Here is a 15,743-nt window from a genome sequence, read left to right as displayed (position 1 = left end):
ATTGGAAAATTGTAAAATTGTGAAAATTGTAAAAAAAAAATTCTAAAAAGTGTAATTGTAATTGTAATCTTGTAAAATTTTGACTTGTTCCACGTCTTAAAGCTTCATTACTAATGTAAGATCTATGGAATATAATAAATGAAATGAAATGAATACAATACAGTCATATAAATACATAATATAACACAATATAACATATTAAAATAGTACAATACATTACAATACACTGCAAGATTAAGTAACTCAGTTTTGGTTGTAGCATAGCCTGTTACTAGAATAAAGATGTTTTCTCCATGGTACAACCGATAAATCCAGCGATAAAGATTCACTTTGGAGAGACAATACCTGCTCAGTATGCCACCCGCTACATCCTAGAGGACGTGCGAAGACCGAACAGTACATCTTTTCCTCGTCCTTTATGGAATTAAATGTCGAGAAAGTTTATAACTCCCATTTTGTAAACTCTGTTGATAAATCCGGAAAATGTTATGAGATATTAAATGGACTTTTATGAAAAATATTTACTGACTTGTGAATTGAGGAAAGGAAAGGAAAGGGACACCGTTCAGTATCGTTAAAAATGTTTCGAAATTTACATGTATTCAATGGAGAATTTCTTGAAAAACAAAAGAAAAAAGTAGTCATATACCCAGAAAAACACGCGCGCGCAAAAAAACACACACACAAAAACACAAAAAAACAAAAAACACACACAAAAACACAAAAAAACACACACAAAAACACAAAAAAACACACACAAAAACACAAAAAAACACACACCAAAACACAAAAAAACAAAAAACACACACAAAAAAAAACAAAAAACACACACAAAAACACAAAAAACAAAAAAACACACACAAAAACACAAAAAACCACACAAAAACACAAAAACACAAAAAAACAAAAAAACACACACAAAAACACAAAAAAACAAAAAAACACAAAAAAAAACAAAAAACACACACAAAAACAAAAACACACACACACCTCCCACACCCATACCCACACACACCCCCCCACACCCACACCCACACCCACACACCCCCACACACACACACACACCCCACACCCACACCCACACCCACACACACACACCCCCCACACCCACACCCCCCAAACCCACACCCACACCCACACCTACACACACACACACCCACACACCCACCCACACCCACACCCACACCCCCCACACACACACACCCATACCCACACCCACACACCCCCCACCCCCACACCCACACCCACACACACACACCCCCACACACACACCCCCCACACCCACACCCACACACACACACACACACACACACACGATGAACCGTAATGTCATAACTTTCAAGGGATTATTATTTGAAAAATTTCAAACAAAAACTTTTCATACTATTTTGCCCGTTTTTGCTTCCTTTTTTAAATAAATATTGTATTACTATGAAAAATTTCATAGCCTGTTTTGGGAAAGCCATTGATTGATTTCTCAATATACTCAAATTTAATACCCATGTTGGATCCGATAAGCTGTACTGAATTATCAAATGTTTTCACATAAGACCGTCATAAACTTACAGACACGTTTCTGACTGTCTTATGTGATAAACATTTGATAATTCAATATGCTCAATCAGTATAAGACAGCAGTGTGTTATGATAGTAAATTATTGAAAGAATTTAAGTTTTGTACTTTAAATGCGCAGAAATTTGACCCGAATAAGTGTCACATTCTAAAATTTCTTTGCAGAACGAAAAGTTACATTTGTTCGGATTAAATTTCTGAATATTTAAAGGACAAAACTAAAATTCTTTCAATCATTTATTATCATAATACTCTGCTCTCTTAAGGGGTTAGGGACAGCTTACAACAGTAAAATTTTTGGAAATATTCAACAATCTTTTTCTCCGTTACTGTATCTTGTACAATAACGAAAAGTGATATATGTCAAACACTGCCTTTCTGCTATATGAAAAAAAATATTTTTACGATTTAAAAAAAATTATTTATATATATATTTTTTTTCTAAATTCAAAACGATGGCAGTTCACTGGGCAATGATGAAGCTTTTCCCTCATAACTCACAAACCTTTTAATTTTTTCATGTTCTTTCTCTTTTATTTTATTACTGAAAATCATGTTTACAATATAATGTTCTTTCAACTACATTCCTTAACAAATACTAATTATATTTTTTGTGTTAGAAGAAAATACTGATATTTGACCATTTTTTAGAATGAATTTATTTTTTATCAGAAAATATATCAAAGCTAGAGAAGTGATTTTGCATCACATTGGAGAGATGACATACGTAAATGCACACAAAAAATTTCATTACAGAATGTTGGATAGTTTTTGAGTTATGTGGAAAATGCTTTATCACTGCACACTGAACTGTCATCATTATCAATTTTGAAAAAAAAAAAATACGAGTAATGTTTTTTTAATTGTAAAAATATTTTTATCATATAGCAGAATGACGGTGTTTTACACGTACTAATTTTCATTATTGTACAAGATCTCGTAACGGAAGAAAAAATGTTGAGTATTTTCAAAATTTTACTACTGCAAGCTATACCTAACCCCTTAAACTGACTAAGCATATTGGGAATGCAATCAATTGCTTTCTCAAAACACGTTAAGAAATGTTTTATATATTTTTATCTCAAAAAGGAAGCAGAAACGATCGCAATTGTATTAAATGTTTTATTTATAATATCTCAAAGATCACCCCTCTGAAATTAATATGACATTACTTACGGTTCAACATATATATATTAAATTCACATTGTTATTTCTAGGAGATTTCGCTTTACGGTCTCTCACCTCGAGTTTCCTGGTTATACTTTGGTTTGGATTGCATGGAAACAATAGTTTCACTGGTCTCGGAACGAAAATGTATTTACTTCTTCTATTTGAAAATAGAAAAAGAAGATTCTGCTGAAATTACTTACAACCTCCAGGTCATCACTTCAGAGCTTTTCTAATTGAGCAATTTTACACTTATTTTATATTATTTCAATGTACCGAAGTACATAAGATATTTCCATGCAGATATTCTGCGTCATCATACGATGAAAGAGTAATGGAACGGAGAAAAATTCTCCCCGGCGCCGGGATTTGAACCCGGGTTTTCAGCTCTACGTGCTGATCCTTTATCCACTAAGCCACACCGGATACAACCCCGGCGTCGGACTTTCATCGTATGATGACGCAGAATATCTGCATGGAAATATCATATGTACTTCGGTACATTGAAATAATATATGATATGCGTAAATCACTTCGTGATTTAAGACTGCGCTTATTCCGTCGGATCCCGGCCAACTAGTCACTCATAACGAGTGCACCTCAGCACATGTGTGGACTTCGGTCCTATGTTCATAGACATCTATGACGTAGTGCAGAGGGCGGCCACTAGAGGGAACCCAAGAGTTGGAACTCAGAGACAATTCTGTCCGACGCCGGGGTTGTATCCGGCGTGGCTTAGTGGATAAAGCATTAGCACGTAGAGATGAAAACCCGGGTTCAAATCCCGGCGCCGGGGAGAATTTTTCTCCGTTCCATTACTCTTTCATCGTAATTTCACACTTAGCTATTGTAAAATTAAAATGAAGGGATTTGAAATTTGGCAAAGCATTGCAAAAGAGATCCGGATCAAATTTTTTCTCTCTTATTCCCTAATATTAATGCTTTAAGTGCCTGTATTCAGCTACAGGAAAGTGGCAATGCAGCTCACGTCGTTTATCAGTCTTCCCAGTCGTTCACTGTAATGTACGAGATCTCCTTTCGAAGTAATGCACGAACATAACAAAGGGATATTTTGGTTAACACCCGGCCACATGTCCGTGTACGCAGCTACAAGATTTGTCAAGCTATGGTTATACCGGGGATTGGCATCTTGATTGAGACGAGGGAAGAAAGAAGAGATTGGGGTGTGTGATAACCCCCATTAGCCATTCATGAATTCTCGCACAAAGGGATATGGCGAACTAATTTGCTAGACGAGTTCAGCCATGAGCGATGTAAAGCGACAGAAATACTCTGACGCTACAATCGAAAGGATGAAAGGAGGGAACTGTTAGTGTTTGAAATATTTGCATCCCACATATTTTAAATGGAACTTAGGGGTTTACCGGAAATGAATTTTCAATGGAATATAGTAAGTGTTGCTGACACAAACGTTGTGAAAGATTCTTTTCATTTTTGACTTTGAAAACACTTCTGTCGTTGAAAACTGGTTTTACTTATTGCGGTCTTCCTGTCATTCAGTATCAGAATAAGTACGCACAAGCGTACCTCAGTCTTCAGCGAAGTCATAGTGAACCGAGGCTGCACTAGAGCGTGGGTTCGAATCCCGGTTGGGTTAATTATCCAGTCTGGTTCTTCTTCGAGATTTTCCCTTACTGTAAAGGAAATTCCAGAGGATTTCATAGCCAATTGAAGGGGTGACATTGAGGTACTCCAAAGCCACACTTTTAACCAGGGTTTAAGACACAGTCGCATTTTGCTACTCGACTTCTAAAAATGCAACAAACTTTGAATGTAAGTGTGCAAAAATGCGACAACCACATTGGACTGCAGAAACGAAGATGGTGATGGAGAAAATTAAATCAGAGATGTGTTTGAACTAATCTGAATTTAAATGAAATGTTAATTGCATGGACAAGGTTCAAAAAGCTATTGAGCAATAGATGTTCAGGAAAGGATTTCAAAGTGTTGGAGCAATTCATGTAAGTTAGCAAGTGGAGTGAAGAATTTCTTCTAATTGATTTATACAATTCCATCGCATACTGTAAATTGTGAGCTAGGATTTAGTTACACGAATCTTGTAAAAACTCCATTAGAAATCGTATTTCAGTAAAAAGACTTAGCACTCTGCTAATGATGAAAGAGTGATGGAACGGAGAAAAATTCTCTCCGGCGCCGGGATTTCAACCCGGGTTTTCAGCTCTACGTGCTGATGCTTTATCCACTAAGCCACGCCGGATACAACCCCGACGCCGGTTAGAATCGTCTCAGATTAAGCTCCATCTCTTGGGTTCCCTCTAGTGGCCGCCCTCTGCACTACGTCATAGATGTCTATGAACGCAGGACCGAAGTCCATACATGTGTTGAGGTGCACTCGAATGAGTGACTGGTTGGCCGGGATCCGACGGTATAGGCGCCGTCTTAAATCACAAAGTGATTTATTACGCATATCATATATATTTTGATGTACCGAAGTACATATGATATTTCCATGCAGATATTCTGCGTCATCATTTGATGAAAGAGTGATGGAACGGAGAAAAATTCTCTCCGGCGCCGGGATTTGAACCCGGGTTTTCTCCGTTCCAGCACTCTTTCATCAAATGATGACGCAGAATATCTGCATGGAAATATCACATGTACTTCGGTACATCAAAATATATACTCTGCTAATGATAAATCTTGAAGGACCCACTCGTAAAGGATTTCAATGTTTAGAGTGTCCATAAAATAACGTATTTTAATGTGGTGTAAATTCAGCAGTAATTGATTCTAAACATACATACGTATAATGATTTACTAACATAAGTATATCTAGAGTGTGGTAAGTTGGATTGAAAGTAATAAAACTCCAAGAAAACAAATTACGTAACTTTTTGTTTCTGCAAATCTTATTAATTTTATTTTCTGTACAATTATTTAGACTATTGAATAAGTTTTCCGCAATTTGCACAAAAATAATTTTTTATTTCTGCATTTTTGCGACAATTATTTATTTCCTAGCTTAAATCCTGTTTTTAACAAAAATATACCTATATAAATATCCAATTTATTTCGAACTTATAAACTCAAACATATATATATATATATATATATATATATATATATATATATATACATATATATATATATATATACATATATATATGGCCTATATATTTCTAGGTTGGATGCTAAAACTTATCATTAATATCGTCACAATCGTCATAAAATTCTCATTAATACCAGTACCATTATCACGAACTTCAAAAGGTAGCCTATATTACGATGCAAGGTTGAGAAGTGCTTTTTACAAAATCGAGGAAAAGCTTGAAACACGAGCAAAGCGAATGTTTCAGTTTCCGACATTTTGTAAAGCACTTCACAAACGTGTATTGTACAGTATTTTTTTGCACTACAGTTTATTTTGAATACAATATTTTTAAAAATCTTAATACAGTATACAGTATACAGTATCTACGTACGTTAGACTATGAACAGCTGAATAATTCTCAGCAAGAAGTTTGTCGTAGGTGTCGGTAGATGGCAGGAGTAGTTTTAATTACAATCCTAGAGTTTTTTTTTGTAATATTTCAACATATTTATCTAGGTTGGCAACTCTGAATTCGGTAAAATCAAGTCCAATAGTGGCGGCCGTTTGCTGTAACGACGAAAAAACACACTAACGTGCAAAAAAGATTTAGTCTATCCTACTTATTGTGTTTCTATGGAAATATTATATTTATCTACACATTAATATCTAATATTATCTTCTCTGTCTCCTAATTTATTTGATATCTTTTTTTTTTTTTTTTGTTATTTATACTCGCTTTAACATCTTCGATCATATCGCGAGTTAATCTTTGGTTGAAATCCGAAGGCCTGTGTACTATTGTTGAGACTGGTTCCATTGTTGTGAACTAAGTGGCGACTGTATATGTATTACTGATTTGTTATGAATATGATATTGGGTCCACACCTGTGGAGTAACGGTCAGCGCGTCTGGCCGCGAAACCAAGTGGTCCGGGTTCGAATCCCGGTCGGGGAAAGTTACCTGGTTGAGGTTTTTTCGGGGTTTTCCCTCAACCCAATACGAGAAAATGCTGGATAACTTTAGGACTCATTTCACCGGCATTATCACCTTCATTTCATTCTGACGCTAAATAAGCTAGATGTTGATACAGCGTCGTAAAATAACCCAATAAAATAAAAAATATATATGATTTCGGTAACGAATGAGGCCAGTGATATTCAGGAATGTTGTTGCCCGAATTTCCTGGCATTTGTCTTGAGGGGAATCCCTGAAATACCTCAACCAGGAAATTCAACCCGACCGGGAATCGAACCCGGACCCTCTGCGTAAGAGACCAGCATGCTGACTCCTACACCACAGAGGTGGTATTTGATATCTTTATGTTCATGAAGTGCAAGCGTTTTGTAGTCTTTCTTCAGAGACTTTTTTTACCATACATAAACCAATTTATACTTTCAATCATTCATCTACTTAAAGTTACGTCATACATTCAATAGGTCTGTACTGTATTGCTGTTAGGTTTTTATCTAAAAAGCTCTGATGAAGCTAATTTCTGTTGTAATTTTTTTTTCTTAAAAATACAAAATAATATTAATTTTAGATAATATTTTCATTTATCCTGCCAATGAATTTTCACTACTATTGTATATCGACATATTATACATATTTAATTACCTTCTGTTGCAGAAAGCTACGCTGAATAAACAATTATTTATTGTTTTAATATTCTACACTCTATTTCTAACCTCATGTTTACTCCTGCACACTATGGTTCAAATTTCATTTCAGTTGTTTCCGCCTTTGTACACTAAAATATTCATGTCTAATTTTCGGCTTTTGTATGTGGTACGTAAGCAATTAAAGAAACAAGTTTGAAGAACCAGTTCGAGACTTTGGGGCTGGGCCCGAAAAAAATTTTGTTACCGATAGACTGAGAGTTGTGCCACTGTTGGTTTGAGCAATGGATCCCCGAGGTGTAAGCTTTCATTAGGCGGATCCATTCGGGGGGTGTTGGACTGGTAACGGGGGTGACACATGGTGGTCGCGAGGGGATCAAGATGCTGAGGGCGGACGAGCTACACTGACAGCGGAATAATTGTCTGTCCTAGATATTTCGTGACAGACCATTTCGATGTATGTAAATGTTACAATGACTCGCACAATGAGCATACAAAACATTCTGACGCCATGCGTTAGTGTTTTCTGGTTTGCAGACGTTCCTTGGCTGTTTGGAATTTTTGTATGTACGGCTTGGGAATCAAGACTGAAATTTATGCAAGATATTCATCCACTTCGTAAGCAACGAATGTCCCATATTTTACGGGATCGTTCCTTATTATGAAGTTGTGTCTCGACGTACCGATAAACTTCTTCGAGACGCAAAATTGTCCCTTATTTTGTGGATTAACATTTTTATTTTGAAATATTTTTATTGTATTGCAGAGTTTCTCAAACTTTATTGAAGTGGGGACCACTTTTTAAAGTCAGAACAGTTCCGTGGACCACCTTACTCATGTTCCTTTCGAAAGCAAATTCATCATTTTTGTAACATATTTAATACCAGTATAATTATATTTTAAAATCTCATTAAGGTTCGGTTCTTTGGTCATCTGTTATGAATTCGGGTGGTCCCTGGCTGGGTTACAGGCGCGGCGCCAGATGTGCAGGGAAAATATGGCGAGAAACATCACGTGTATAGGGCTTTAAATCCCTCTTTTGTTGCTGAGAGTAGAGTGGGAAGTCGATAGACGGGTGGGGTAATAAATTTCATAAAATGTCAGTACTGGGAGAAAAAGTGAAATTCGATTCCCATGTTCATTTCCAAACTCTGAGGTTTTAAGCTATTATGTGATACGCAATTCGTTTGAATTTTATGCTTTTTTCTGTCTCTTTTAGAAGGACCACAAGGGCAGACCTCGAGGGCCACAGGTGGTCCGCGGACCATAGTTTGAGAAACGCTGTTGTATTGTATTGTATTATATTTATTAACATTCCATGATATTCGTACATTGCTTCACAGCTAGAATATGAAACGAGTCAAAAAGCTTAATACTACTATAAAGTCTTAATTTATAGTCGCAGTCGGGTTGAAATACAGACGTGGACAAATTATTTATTAGACTAAAACGTTTTCTTGGAAACATAATATAATTCGTCATATCAACTATCAGTACAATTCACAGAGTCTCTATTGTTGTAAATATGATCGTTTACACCTTCTGTATACTTTTCCAATGGTTCAGTATATTTTTTTCTTGCTATGTTGGTACTACTGGTGTTTTAATTATATACTGCAGAAGATATTCTCCCATGGCCTGCAAGAAGACCGGACATGAACTAGTAAATTGAAAATCTGTGATCTATATTGAAGAAGGAAGTGAACAAAAAGAGGCTTACAACAAAACATGGACTCATTTAAGCACTGTTTGATATGTGGCTAAATGATGCTGATATTCAAAGAAAGTGTCAAACTTCGGTTTCCAGCATCCCTAACAAAATCAACGTGTTAATAAAGAATAAGGGAATGTTCACAAAATATTAGTAACCTCAAGACTCAATTTTCTGTTCATTATATCTGTGCAAAAAACATTTTTGTTCATTATTTCTACCTACAAATACAGCTTCGTTGCACATATAATTAATTTAGTCTATAATTTGTCCACGTCTGTGTACACAGAAGAGGTTTACAATATAGCCTACTAGTACAACACAAAGTTTTAGTATCAATTTCATGAAGTGTTGTTGAATATCATGAATTCACCTACAGAATAGAAAGCGTGAGAAATTAGGTACTTCTTTAAATTGTCCCTAAATAATCTTATGTTTTGAGTTTCATTTTTTATATCGATAGGGAGGCTATTAAAAATTTATACTGCCATATAACGCACTCCTTTTTGATAGCACGATAGACTTGCCGATGGAGTATGAAAGTCATTTTTTGACGCATATTTATGCTACGAACTGTTGAAATAGTTACAAAGTTTTCACAATTACATACGAGGAAAAGTCGGCCTGGTTGACACAGTTGGTATAGCGCTGACCTTCTGTGCCCCAGGTTGTGGGTTCGATCCAGAGCCAGGTCGATGGCATTTAAGTGTGCTTATATGCGACAGGCTCATGTCAGTTGATTTACTGGCATGTAAAAGAACTCCTGTGGGACAAATTCCGGCACGACGGCGACGCTGATATAACCTCGGCAGTTGCGAGCGCCTGTTAAATAAAAAATATAACATACGAGGAAGATTATTAATGAAAAAAAAATATACTGACAAGCCATGGAAATTATTTGTAGTTTTTTTAAAAATGATCCTATTTCGACAGTTATGAAACAAATGTATTTTGCCGTGTAATCAAGTCTTCGAATTGTATGTTATACGCCACAAATGTTGTTCTCTGACATGTGATTTTGGTGTTGTTCACAAACTCCCTGCAACTCTCGATTTCGGAATTAATTTTACGTTTGGTTTAAGGCTGTGTCAAGACGTGTCGAAGTGTTAAGGCTCATTCACAATGAAAATTAAACATAACGTAAGCTTTAACTTAAGAATATAAACGTTACGGTAAAATCAAGACCATTCACGATGGGAACATAAACATAACAGCAAACATACTTGGTAACCATGGAAACATAACAACGACGCCATTTCCTCATATTCTGTCGTATACTTCAGCGCTCCACGATTGTGTTCTATTTGCAAATCACGTAAGCATAAGCATGAAAGTTTGGAGTTTGCAAACTTTCATGTTAACGTCTTACGGTAATGTTTATGTCAATGCCAGTGGCGTATACTGGTTAAAGGGTTTGGGCTACCGCTGACCCTATTATTACACAAAATATATCTAACAATTACCTTAATTTTAATTACTATGGTAAAACTAATAATACAAAATTATTACATTATGTTATATTATAAACTTTTTCTTTTGTAATTTCCTTGGGCTAGCCCCGGTAGCCCGCAAAATACGCCCCTGGTCAATGCTTATGTGAATCATTGTGAATGATCCCATTTGGTAGCCTGGGCGCAAACTTCTGTGTTTATGTTACGGTTAGGTATGTTTAATTTGTGCGAGATCGTGCGTATTTGCTTGTTTTCCGCACAGAACCAATACGCGGTAAGTGTGAAATACCACATTCAGTATTCCCAACATAACACACATAACAATTTCCCTCTTCTTACCGCTTAAGCGCGACATTCATTTCACTGCTTTAGGCTTTTAACATATTATTTTTAGAGACGTTTAATATAGTAATAATTATAAATTGGAAACTTACCACTGCAATTTCACCTAAATTGCAATGTTAATTATTGTTTTTAAATATTTGCAAAAATCAAGTAAAGTCTACTTCTCCACGAAACTTATTGCATTCCTGATACAAGTAACATTAAGGAAGCCGTGAAAAAATCAACAAGATTCCAGATGTCGATGTTATTACTGCAATATGTTATATAAATAACATTGTTGAAATATTAAAATGAAAAATAAATCATTACATAACCTTACCGTTTAAGTTCGCATTTATAGACTGGGGGAGAAAAAAAAAGACAGACGTATATCATGGCCTGTTGGAGTATAGTAAACACAGAAAACATTTTATAGCAACAATGTTGAAGAAAGATATTTTGGCTTTCCGAAGTTGCCGTCATTAAACAGAAACCAACATGGAGATTTCATCGCAACTAATTAGAAATTCGTCTTTCAGGTATGTAATAAACGATCTTCGCACAAAATAATGTGCGATACACGAGCGGTATGTTTGTTTTCATGTTCTCGGAAATTAAAAAAGCTCAACTACGTTTCGCTTTTTCAATCTTTTCCTCGACCATGAAAACGTCAACATACCGCTCTTGTAACGCATATTACTATTTCATTGTGAATTGGCCTTTATACTCAACAGTAAGGTCCGCAGTTCACGCTGGAGGTGACCGATGATTTGACATGTATATTCTGGGAGTGATGCATGCTCTCGTCCTTGTTGTTCCTCGTATTGATCCTCTGCTGCGTACTCCTACTCTGACCTTTAACTTGAGGCGAGGTACCACGCGTGACCCTTCGCATGAATAAGACCCTCACAAATAACAGCGACCACAGGCACAGGCAAACAAAATATATAGCTTATTTGCAGCAACTCGTGTTTTATTGTTCACGCCTGCATGATCTCACAATTACGCAAAAATTGTAATACTCTGTTAAGGATGTCGCTTGCGTAAAGTTCAAAAACGCATATTCATTCATTCATTTATTTTATTCCATAGATCTTACATGAGCAATGAAGCTTTAAGATGTGGAACATGTCAACATTTTACAATATTACAATTACAATTTTTACAAATTTTTATAGTTTTACAATATAGTAATTTTCTACAATTTTTACAATTTTGTACAATTTTTTTTTACATTTTTTTACATTTTGGCGAGATGTAGTGAGATGAGATGAGGTCCGAGGATTCGCCAAAATATTACCCGGCATTTGCCTTTTCGGTGGGGGAAACCTCGGAAAAACCCAACCAGGTAATCAAATCAAAGGGGGTAATCAAATCAAAGGGGTTGATGCCAAGGACTCGCCATAGACTATCCGGCTTCAGTCCCACGGCTGGGGAAAACCTCCGAAGAAACCAAAGTCCAAAGGGGGATCCAACCCAAGCCCGAACGCAGCTCCGGATCAGCAGCCCAGCGAGTCTGTCGACTGACCAACATCGATGGCTCTACTAAAAGTATACAATACATAGCCAATCAGATTATTAAATTTACAAACGCAAACGATCATTCATAAGTTGAGCTATATTATAATACAAAACAATTTAATTAAATTTAAGGCATAAACAATTCAACCAGTTGTGATATACAGAAATTGATAATACATATCATGCAAACTACTTCAAATTACAAACACAAACAATTTATCAGTAGAGCTATATAGATTACTATTCAATTTAAGGCATATACAATTCATCGGCCAAATCTATACAAATATATACAATACAAAGTAGCATACTTTCATTAAGCTATACAAATTTGTGCAATTAATATCAAGTAGATTAATTCAATTTATAATCATAAACAATTCATCAGTTGAGCTATACATATTACCATTCAATTTACAGTAGGCCTATATACAATTCATCAGTAGAGCTACACTGACTAGTAATCATTTTAAGAACATATAGAATTCATCAGCCAAACTATACAAACATATACAATCAAATTAGTTCAATTTACAAACTTATTTTCGTTAAGCTATACAATTCATATGAAGTAGATTAATTCAATTTATAAGCTTAAACAATTCATCAGTTGACGTATACAGTACATACAATTCATCAGTTATGCTAAACAAAAAATACAATACATAGTAAACAGATTAAGTCAATATAAAAACATATTTTAGTTGAGCTATATAAAATTGTACATGTCATTTAAGTAGAATAATTCAATTCACAAGCATAAACAGTTCATCAATTGTGTAGAAGGTATGAGTATGTAGAAATTTGGTTAATTCTTTTCTGAACCTTTTCTCGTTGTTCTTCAAATCTTTAAGATAATTAGGCAGTGCATTGAAGACTGTTATACATGAATAGCGAACTCCTTTTTTAAAACAGCTTAGACTAACAGAGGGTAGGCGCCGACTTCTTTGGGCAGCAGGCACCTTCTGTCCCTTCAGCTTATACAGTCCTCCCGCCAATAAAACTAAAAGAGAGACCTCACCTCCCCAGCAAAGATACAGCACTACTAGTTCTTCTCTTGTAAAGAAGGAGGGACCCGAAGGCTTACACTGCATCCTGAGGCTTATTATGCTTAACACTCCTATTCTGTGAACTCTTTAAGTAGTCTATTATTACAGAAATTCAGTTTAAAAAAAGTTTTAGAATGGATAGCCTCAAATATACTTTATAACGAAGAAAGAATCTGAAATTATTTCGCAGGTGGGTGCTTTGTGATTTTAATTTAATTAACAGTACGTTTACTTTATAAAGGGATAGGGTTGGAAGTAAATCCCGAAATGACTAAGTAGCCTATATGATTATGTCTCGTCACCAGAATATTGTACGAAATGGAACTATAAAAATTGGAGATTTATCCTTCGAAGAGGTGGAAAAATTCAAATATCTTGGAGCAACAGTAACAAATATAAATGACACTTGGGAGGAAATTAAACACAGAATAAATATGGCAAATGCCTGTTATTATTCGGTTGAGAAGCTTTTGTAATCTAGTATGCTGCCAAAAATCTGAAAATTAGAATTTATAAAACAGTTATAGCCTATTACCAGTTCTCCTCTATGGTTGTGAAACTTGGACTCTCACTTTGAGAGTGTAACAGAGATTAAGGATGTTTGAGAATAAGGTGCTTAGGAAAATATTTGGGGCTAAGAGGGATGAAGTTACAGGAGAATGGAGAAAGTTACACAACGCAGAGCTGCACGCATTGTATACTTCACCTGACATAATTAGGAACATAAAATCCAGACGTTTGAGATGGGCAGGGCATGTAGCACGTATGGGCGAATCCATAAATGCATGTAGAGTGTTAGTTGGGAGGCCGGAGGGAAAAAGACCTTTGGGGAGGCCGAAACGTATATGGGGAGATAATATTAAAATGGATTTGAGGGAGGTGGGATATGATGGTAGAGACTGGATTAATCTTGCTCAAGATAGGGACCAATGACGGGCTTATGTGAGGGCGGCAATGAACCTCCGGGTTTCTTAAAAGCCAGTAAGTAAGTAAGTGACTAAGTAAGTAAGTAAATAACTAAGCAAGCAAGTAAGTAAGTACGTTTACTTTACAATCTTATCCGATTATTGAAGTAACTTAAAACATACCGAGGGCTACTACATGAGAAATGCTTTCTTCCAAGACCAGATGCCGTTCTTGGCTTCAGCTCTAATTTGTGACGACGTCAGCAGTACGAGGCGGGCGAGGGGTAAGCCGCTGGCCGCAATGAATGACCAATTTCTTCCCTCATGTGTTCAGATCCCTTAACGACTCTACATCCCCTTTCTTCCCGCAAGTGAGAGACCAAATCCTCCTTGTAGACAGGCCCACGCTAGGTACAAATATTTCTGTCTCTGGGAATCAGATCGATCCAGAACGCAAGTGACTTCGTTACGTGGAAGACGCGTGCGTCGGCAACCTTGATCCAGCCCAATAAATTAATCATCAAAGTCGGAGATTCCTCTGAAACGTTTGGCAGAAGATATTAATCTGTTCGCCGAAACGCATCACAGACAGTCGTGATGGATAAAGAAAATTACAGCATGACATGATATTATTTTTCATCTATTATTCAACAACGCTGAATGGCCTGCTCTGTTTTTTGCTATCGGTGAATTTGATCATAGCGAAATAAATGCGACGACATTTGCCATACAGTTAGAGAAAACCTCAGAATATTTGTAAATATGAAATCAGCTCTAACGAAATTCAAAGCCACGCTTATGATACCTTTAGATCAGGTGGCCCGGGTTCCAATCCCGGTCGGGGCAAGTTACCTGGTTGAGGTTTTTTCCGGGGTTTTCCCTCAACCCAATACGAGCAAATCCTGGGTAACTTTCGGTGCTGGACCCCGGACTCATTTCACCGGCATTATCACCTTCATTTCATTCAGACGCTAAATAACCTAGATGTTCATAAAGCGTCGTAAAATAACCCAATAAAAAAAAGATACCTTTAGAGCACTTGATCGGCTGAAATGAATGAATTAATTAATGAATGAATTTATTTATCTAATGGCTGAGCGAGTTGGCTCATGTGTTCCGCATGGAACTCGTATTCGGGAGGTCCGTGGATCAATTCCTGGACCGACCAACCTGACTGTGGTTTTTCCATGGTTTTCCACAGTTACTTAGGAAAATGCCAGGTTGGAATTTTCACTGCCACGGTCCATTTCCCTTCCCCTTCCATGTAGAAAAAGAAATTAGACTTCATATCATTCATCTTCTTCATCTCATTCCATAGATATATTCAGGTCAAGACGCATGTCTTAAATTAAA

Source organism: Periplaneta americana, chromosome 17 (assembly GCF_040183065.1).
Source record: "Periplaneta americana isolate PAMFEO1 chromosome 17, P.americana_PAMFEO1_priV1, whole genome shotgun sequence".
NCBI classification, from domain to species: Eukaryota; Metazoa; Arthropoda; class Insecta; order Blattodea; family Blattidae; genus Periplaneta; species Periplaneta americana.
This window is presented reverse-complemented; position numbering follows the sequence as displayed.